General features: G+C 42.0%; 1 pseudogene; it reads right to left on the bottom strand.

Annotated features, from left to right (window-relative positions):
- Positions 1-4,412: 4,412 nt before the first annotated feature.
- On the bottom strand, positions 4,413-4,972 carry LOC104669804 (annotated as a pseudogene).
- Between the last annotated feature and the right edge of the window lie 2,765 nt (positions 4,973-7,737).

Below are 7,737 nucleotides of genomic sequence, written 5' to 3'. Positions count from 1 at the left end.
TTGCTCTTGAACAGTTCATTCTCTTAAGCTCAGCTTCTTAATTTGCTAAATGTGGAGTTTATTCTAAACTGTTACTAAATTCCCTTCCAGCTCTAAAATTTTAGAAGTTTTAAAAATAAATGTTTGTTTTGGAGTAGTTTTAGATTTATTCACAAACAATTGCTAAGTTAGTACAGAGAATTCTACACCTAGTTTCCTTGATTATTAACACCTTCTCATGGTAAATTTGTCACAATTAATGGGCCAGTATTATACATTATTATTAATTAAATTTCATACTGTATTCAAGTTTTTGTAGCTTTTACCTAATGTCCTTTTTCTGTTCCAGGATCCCATCCAGGATATACATCACATTTAGTCATGTCCCCTTAGGCTCCTTTTGGCTGAGACAGTTGCACAGACTTTCCTTGTTTTTGATGACCTTGACAGTTTTGAGGAGTACTAGTCATATATTTTGTAGAATGTTCTCAATTGGGATTTGTCTGACATTTTCCTCATGATTAGACTGAGGTTGTGGGTTTTCACCCCAGAAGTCCCATTCTCATCGCATTCTATCGAGGGCACATGCTGTCACCCCGACATTGCTGTTGGACGTTGACCTTGATCACCCTGGCTCAGGCAGCGTTTGTGGAGTTTCTGCACTCCCCGCTTTCCTGCTGTACTCTTTGGAAGGAAGTCACTATATGCAGCCCACACTTTACAGGGTGAGAAGTTATTCTTCTCTTTCTCGAGGGTAGAGTTTCTCCATAAATTATGTGGAATTTTCCATATGGGAGGTTTGTCTCTTTTCTCCCACGTATTTGTTTGTTTGATAATTCATTTTCATCACTATGAACTCATGGGTATTTCTTTTATACTTTGGGTTTTATTTCAATACTACTTTTATTCCTCAAATTATTCAAACTTTGGCCATTGGGAGCTCTTTCAGTTTGCTCCTATTGCCCTTTGACATACCCCATCATTGTGGTTTTGATTTTGGAGTTCTTTTTGAAGGCACTTACCTTACTTTCTGGCACTATAAGATACTCCAGACTCCTCTTGTATATTTCCTGCCCCAGTCCTAGAATTAGCTATTTGTCCAAGGTTGCCCTGATTTCTTCTATTACAGGATGGTCTTGGAAACCAACATCTTGGTACTAGATGTGTTTGTTGCTACTAAGGGGTCATTGCTTCTAGGCCCTCAGCTAAAAGCAAGAAAAAATATATATGTATACTAACTCATGTATATACAGCTATCTGTAAATATTTCTTTTCTTTTTTTTCTTTTTTCTTTTTTTTTTTTTGAGATGGAGTCTCGCTCTGTCACCCAGGGTGGAGTGCAGTGGCTTGATCTCGGCTCACTGCCAGCTCCACCTCCCGGGTTCACGCCATTCTCTTGCCTCAGCCTCCCGAGTAGCTGGGACTACAGGCACCCACCACCACGCCCAGCTAAATTTTTTGTATTTTTAGTAGGGACGGGGTTTCACCATGTTAGCCAGGATGGTCTCGATCTCCTGACCTTGTGATCCGCCTGTCTCAGCCTCCCAAAGTGCTGGGATTACAGGCGTGAGCCACTGTGCCTGGCCTTTTTTTTTTTTTTTTTTTTTTTTTTGAGACCGAGTCTCACTCTGTTGGCTAGGCTAGATGGAGTACAGTGGCATGATCTTGACTCACTGCAACCTCTACCTCCTGGGTTCGAGTGATTCTTGTGCCTCAGCCTCCCAAATAGCTGTGATTACAGGCATGAGCCACCATGCCCAGCTAATTTTTGTATTTTTAGTAGAGATGTGGTTTCGCCATGTTGGCTGGTCTCCAACTGCTGACCTAAGGTGATCCACCCGCCTCAGCCTCCCAAAGTGCTACCGTGCCTGGCAAATATTTCTTTTTAAAAGTTAATTTTTTTTGAGACAGGGTCTCACTCTGTTGCCCAGGCTGGAGTGCAGTGGCACAGTCACAGCTCAGTGCAACCTCAACCTTCCAGGCTCTAGTGATCCTCTCACCTCAGCCTCCCAATTTGCTGGGATTACAGGCACACACCACCATGCCCTGGTAATTTAGAAAAGAAGTTTTTTGTAGGGATGGGTCTAACTATGTTGCCCAGGCTGGCTTTGAATTCCTGGGCTCAAGTGATCCTCCTGTCTCAGCTTCCCAAAGTCCTGGGATTACAGGCGTGACCCATGGCATGGGGCCCTATAAATATTTCTGTATATAACCATCTGTATCTATTAAGTTACCCTTGAAATTCATGCAGATTCTCTGACTCCAGCTCCATTATCACATGGATCATTCCAGTATCCTCTCTTTGCGTCTATGTAAACTTCCATTCCAACAGTGGAAAACCTGGCCCCCACCATTTGCCATCTATGTAATGAATTGTTCTGTTCCAGTGTATACATATAGTGATTTCAGAATAGTTAACCCACACTCCTCAGAAACAATGTATTTAGTTAACCCACACTCCTCAGAAACAATGTATTAACTGTGGTACAATGCTTATGCACAGTTCTTTTAGTCTTACAAGGCCCACTCATTTCCAAGGTTACTTATGCCAGCACCCCTTACCTCCACATTCTTCAGTGACATTGTTTAATGTATTTGTAATACAATTATATTCTTTTGTCACATTCTGCATTCCATCCTGATCTCTCAACATCCTCAGTGATTTTCTTATTAATTCACACACATTAAGGCTTACTTTATGCTGTGAAGTTCTATAGGTTTTGACAGATCTATGTTAGGATTCCATCATTACAGGATCATACAGAGCAGTTTCATCACCCTTAAAACCCCCCCACGCTCCACCTATTCAACCTGTCATCTTCATCACCCCCTCCAGAACCACTGATCTGTTTATTGTCTTTATAGCTTTGCCTTTTCTAGAATCCCAAATAGTATATAGCCTCAGACTGGCTTTTTTCATTTATTAATATGCATTTAAGTTTTATCCATTTTTTTATGACTTGATAGCTGAATAGTATTTTATCATTTTATCATATGATTAGACCATGCTTTGTTTATTCATTCACCCATTAATGGACACCTTGGTTGCTTCCAGTTTTGGGTTATTATGAATAAACCTATTAAACATTTGCATGCTGGTCTTTGTGTGGATGCAAATTTTCAGATCAGTCGCATAAATACATAGGTTCTCGATTGCTGGATTGTATAAGATGGTTTAGCTTGTTAAGAAACTGCCAAGAAACTGCTGAAGTATGTTCCTAAGTGGCTGTACCATTTAGCATTTCCATCAGCAATGAATGAGAGTTCCTGTTGCTCCTTCTCCTTACTAGCTATTGCTATTATCATTTTTATGTTTAGTCATCCTTTTAGGTGTATAGCGGCATTGCATTGTTGTTTTAATCTGCATTTCCCCTAAAGTAAATGATGTTGAGCATCTTGTCATGTACCTATTTGCCATCTATGGGTCTTCTTTGGTAAAGTATCCATTCAAATCTTTTGTTAATTTAAGTAATTTTTTTTTTCTTTCAAATTTTAGAGATGGGTCTGTGTCTTAGGCTGGAGTACAGTAGTGAGATGATGGCTCCTGGCAGCCTCAAACCCCTGGGCTCAAGGGATCCTCCCACCTCAGCCTCCCAAGTAGCTAGGATTACAGGCGCATGCCACCCACTGCACATGGCTAATTTTTTTTATTTTTTGTAGAGATGAGTTCCTGCTTTGTTGCTCAGAATGGTCTTGACCTCCCGGCTTCTTCGGCAATTCCCTCCTCAGCCTCCCGAAGTGCTGGGGTTACAGGCGTGAGCCACAACACCCTGCTACTTTTGTCCATTTTTTATTTGAGTTGTTTATTATAAATGTTGAGTGTTTTTTTCTTTTTTTTTTGAGACAGAGTCTCGCTCTGTTGCCCAGACTGCAAACTTCGCCCCTCAGCTTCATGACATTCTCCTGCCTCAGCCTCCCCAGTAGCTGAGACTACAGGTGCCCGCCACCACGCCCGGCTAATTTTTTGTATTTTTAGTAGAGACGGGGTTTCACTGTGTTAGCCAGGATGGTCTCAATCTCCTGACCTTGTGATCCGCCTGCCTTGGCCTCCCAAAGTGCTGGGATTACAGGTGTGAGCCACCATGCCTGGCTTGTTATAGTTGAGTTTTAAGATTTATTTATATATTTTATTTATAAGTTCTTTGTCTTTTTATTATCTTAACAGAGTTTTTCACAAAGCAGAAAGTTTTAATTTTAATTAAGCCCAGAACATCAATTTTTATTTTATCGCATCATGCTTTTGGTGGTGGGGTAAAATCTCAACACCAAACTCAGACTCGTGGAGATTTTCTCTTCTGTTTTCTCCTAGAAGTTTTGTAGTTTTGCATTTACACTTAGGTCTGTAATCCATTTTGAGTTAATTTTTCTGTAAGATCTGAAGATTAAAAAAATAGTTTTTTTTCCTTTAAATTACATTTATTTTAATGCTGAATTTACTCCCGTGCCGTAAGTTTTTGTTTCTTCTGGGATATCTTTTTCTTCTGGGCAACCTCCTCTTCTGGTTTAGGAACAATCTGTTCCTTTTCAGTAAGGATCATCTCAATGTGGCAGGGAGAGCTCATGTATGGGTTAATCCAACCATGAGCTCTGTAGGTCCGTTGGCGCATCTTAGGTGCTTTGTTCACTTGGATATGCTCGATGACCAGAGAATCTACATCTAAACCCTTAAGTTCAGCATTACTCTCTGCGTTTTTAAGCATGTGCAGCAAAAATTCAGCACTCTTTTTGGGCCATCGACCTTGTGTCCAGCCCCACTGCTTGGCCTGGGCACACCTGCCAACTCCACCATTGTAACGTCAGAATGGTACGCACTGTTTCTGTAAAGTGACATCTTTCAGATACTTCGTGGCTTTTCGAATATGCATACCCTTGATGGCCTGGGCAGTTTCACGAGTGTTCTTAAAGTGAACATGAAGATTGGAACCTCTTGATTTGCATGATTTCGTGGGGTTCTCTGGGTCAAGTGAATAGCGAACCATTTTCACAGATTACCTCAGGCCGCTTAGGGAAAGAGGAAAAATAGCTTTATTGACATATAATTCACATGCCATACAATTCACCTGCTAAAAGTATACAATGTGGCAGGGTGCAGTGGCTCACACCTGTAATCCCAGTACTTTGGGTGGCCAAGGTGGGAGGATGGCTTGAGCCCAGGAATTCAAGACCAGCTTGGACAACATAAGGAGACTCCAATACTATAAAAAATCAAAAATTAGCTAGGCATGGTAGTGCCACCTGTGGTCTCAGCTACTCAGAAAATAAAAAATTAGCTAGGCATGGCAGTGCCCACCTGTGTTCTCAGCTACTCAGAAGACAGGTATTGCTTGAGCCAGAGACGGAGTCTCGCTGTAGTGCCCACGCTGGAGTACAGTGGCGTGATCACAGCTCACTGAAGCCTTGACGTCCTGGGCTTAAGCGATTCTCCCACCTCAGCCTCTTAGTTAGCTGGAACCATAGACACACCACCATCCTTGTCTAACATTTTTTTCTTTTCCTACTCATGCTTTTGGTGTCATGTCTAAGAATTTATTGCCAAATCTAAGGTCATGCATATTTACCATTATCTTCTAATAGTTTTATATTTTTAACTCTTTTAAGTCTTTGATTAATTTTGAGTGAATTTTTATTATGACATAAGGCAGCAATCCCCAACCTTTTTGGCACTAGGGATTGGTTTCATGGAAGATGATTTTTCCATGGGACAGGGATGGGGGATGGTTTGGGGATGATTCAAGCACATTACATTTATTGTGCACTTTATTTCTATTATTATTACATACTCACCATAATGTAGAATCAGTGGGAACCTTGAGCTTGTTTTCCTGCCACTAGATGGTCTCATCTGGGGGTGATAGGAGATAGTGACAGATCATCAGGCATTAGATTCTCATAAGAAGCCCGCAGCCTAGATCCCGTGCATGTGCAGTTCACAATAGAGTTTGCGCTTCTATGAGAATGTAATACTGCCCCTGATCTGACGGGAGGCGAAGCTCAGGCCGTAATGCTCACTTGCCCCACTGCTCACCTCCTGCTGTGTGGCCCAGTTCCTAACAGGCCACAGACTGGTAGTAGTCTGTGGCCTGGGGGTTGGGGATCCTTGATGTAAGGTCAGGCTTCAACATTAGTTTTTCCACTCTAGTGTTGGAGGCAGGGACAATGATGCACCTCTCTCTGAGTGACATCACCACGTTAGATGCTGAGTGTTTCTGGTAGCAGGCAGAAGCAGTCCCACGTTTCCTAACTTCCTTCTCCATGAGCCTGGAGCAAAGGTGATCAAGGCCAGAGTATACTCAGTGCTGCTGTGGCCAAGGTACAGCCTCCAGGTACAGCTGGGCAGAAGAAGGGAGCCCTCACCTCTGCCATTCTTGCTTAGAACTTAGTCTCAACAACAGGTAGCTTGGGGGAGGATGACAAATGCTGATGTTTTGTCCCTCCTAAGAAGCTGACCCTCCAACTGGGAGCTGAAGAGGTGAGGGAGCCCTGTGTTCTTGGCTGCACCAGTATAGAGTGGAGTTTCCCTCTCTGAGCTGGAAGCAGGAAGAGAGTGAGTAGGTCTTGGATCAGATACCTCAAGCTCACTTTTCTTACTGGGTTTCAGTAGGTTCTCTTGAGTGAATGTTCCTTCATTTGTTGTGCACCTTTAGGACCATTTTTAGAAATTTCAATGGTTGTGTATATATGTTTTATAACGTTCACCATTTTGCTTTGAGCTGGGTGTACAGGGCTTCTCATGCTGTTATGCCTCTGTGGGTTCTGTTTCAATACTCAAAGTCAGTGAGACTGTGGACAGTGGAAAACCACACAATTCAAAGTCCAGTGCTCACACAGTAATTTAATATGCACACACGTATCAACTATAAAGATGGCTCAGAACTAAATACGGATTGGGTTGACAGTAACTAAAGCAGGGAGTCCTGCATGGTTAGACCTACCATTCCCCACAAATTCATGGAGTATCTACTATATGGAAAGAATGGGAATAGGAATAGAATAGCTAAAAATCTGTCCTGAAAATTAGGAGATTTTCACAACAACAGAACTAACAAACTAATAAACTAAGGCAGCCTATGCTAAGTTCCCAGAGAATACATGCTCCAGTTTTTCAGAAGCACAAGAATTATCTGGGACTGGAGTGGTCAGAGAGGATTGCTGTGGAGGAAGAGTGAGCTGAGTCCCATTTAGAGGAAAGGTAGGATTCAGCCGGGTGTGTAGCTTGTTGGGAGGGCATATTCCAAGGAGGTGTTCCAAAGCAGAGGTGCTCAAGTGCGATTGTATTTGGAATACTTGGCTAATGATGACTAGACCTGCCTGCTTGCTGGAAGGTTTGTATAGAGAGATCAAGATGGAGAAATGAGATGGAGAGTGATCAGAAATGCAGGAGAGGCTGAGTTGTCGGACCATGGAGTTTGGACTTTATCTTAGAGAAGAGTGACTTGGGCAGGACATTTTAGGAAAATGGTTTTGCCTGTAGTGTGTAGAGGGAATGAAATCTCTGCGTGTGTATGTGTGCATATGTGCACATGCACTAGGAAGCCTGGAGGCAAGGACACTAGTTAATAAGATTGTTACAGAAGTTTGGATTAAGTGAAGGGATTAGGAATGGAAAGGAAGTGTCTGATGGATGGTAAGATATAACCAGGACCTGAATAAAGCCAAACATTTGTTAAAACAAGCATGGTAGTTGTGTCTATAAACATAAAGTCCTGGAATGCAAGCTGATTTAGCGATTTGAGATAGTATGTATATTTTCATTTAAAC

This window comes from Rhinopithecus roxellana, chromosome 14 (assembly GCF_007565055.1).
Source record: "Rhinopithecus roxellana isolate Shanxi Qingling chromosome 14, ASM756505v1, whole genome shotgun sequence".
Taxonomy (NCBI): domain Eukaryota; kingdom Metazoa; phylum Chordata; class Mammalia; order Primates; family Cercopithecidae; genus Rhinopithecus; species Rhinopithecus roxellana.
This window is presented reverse-complemented; position numbering and strand designations above follow the sequence as displayed.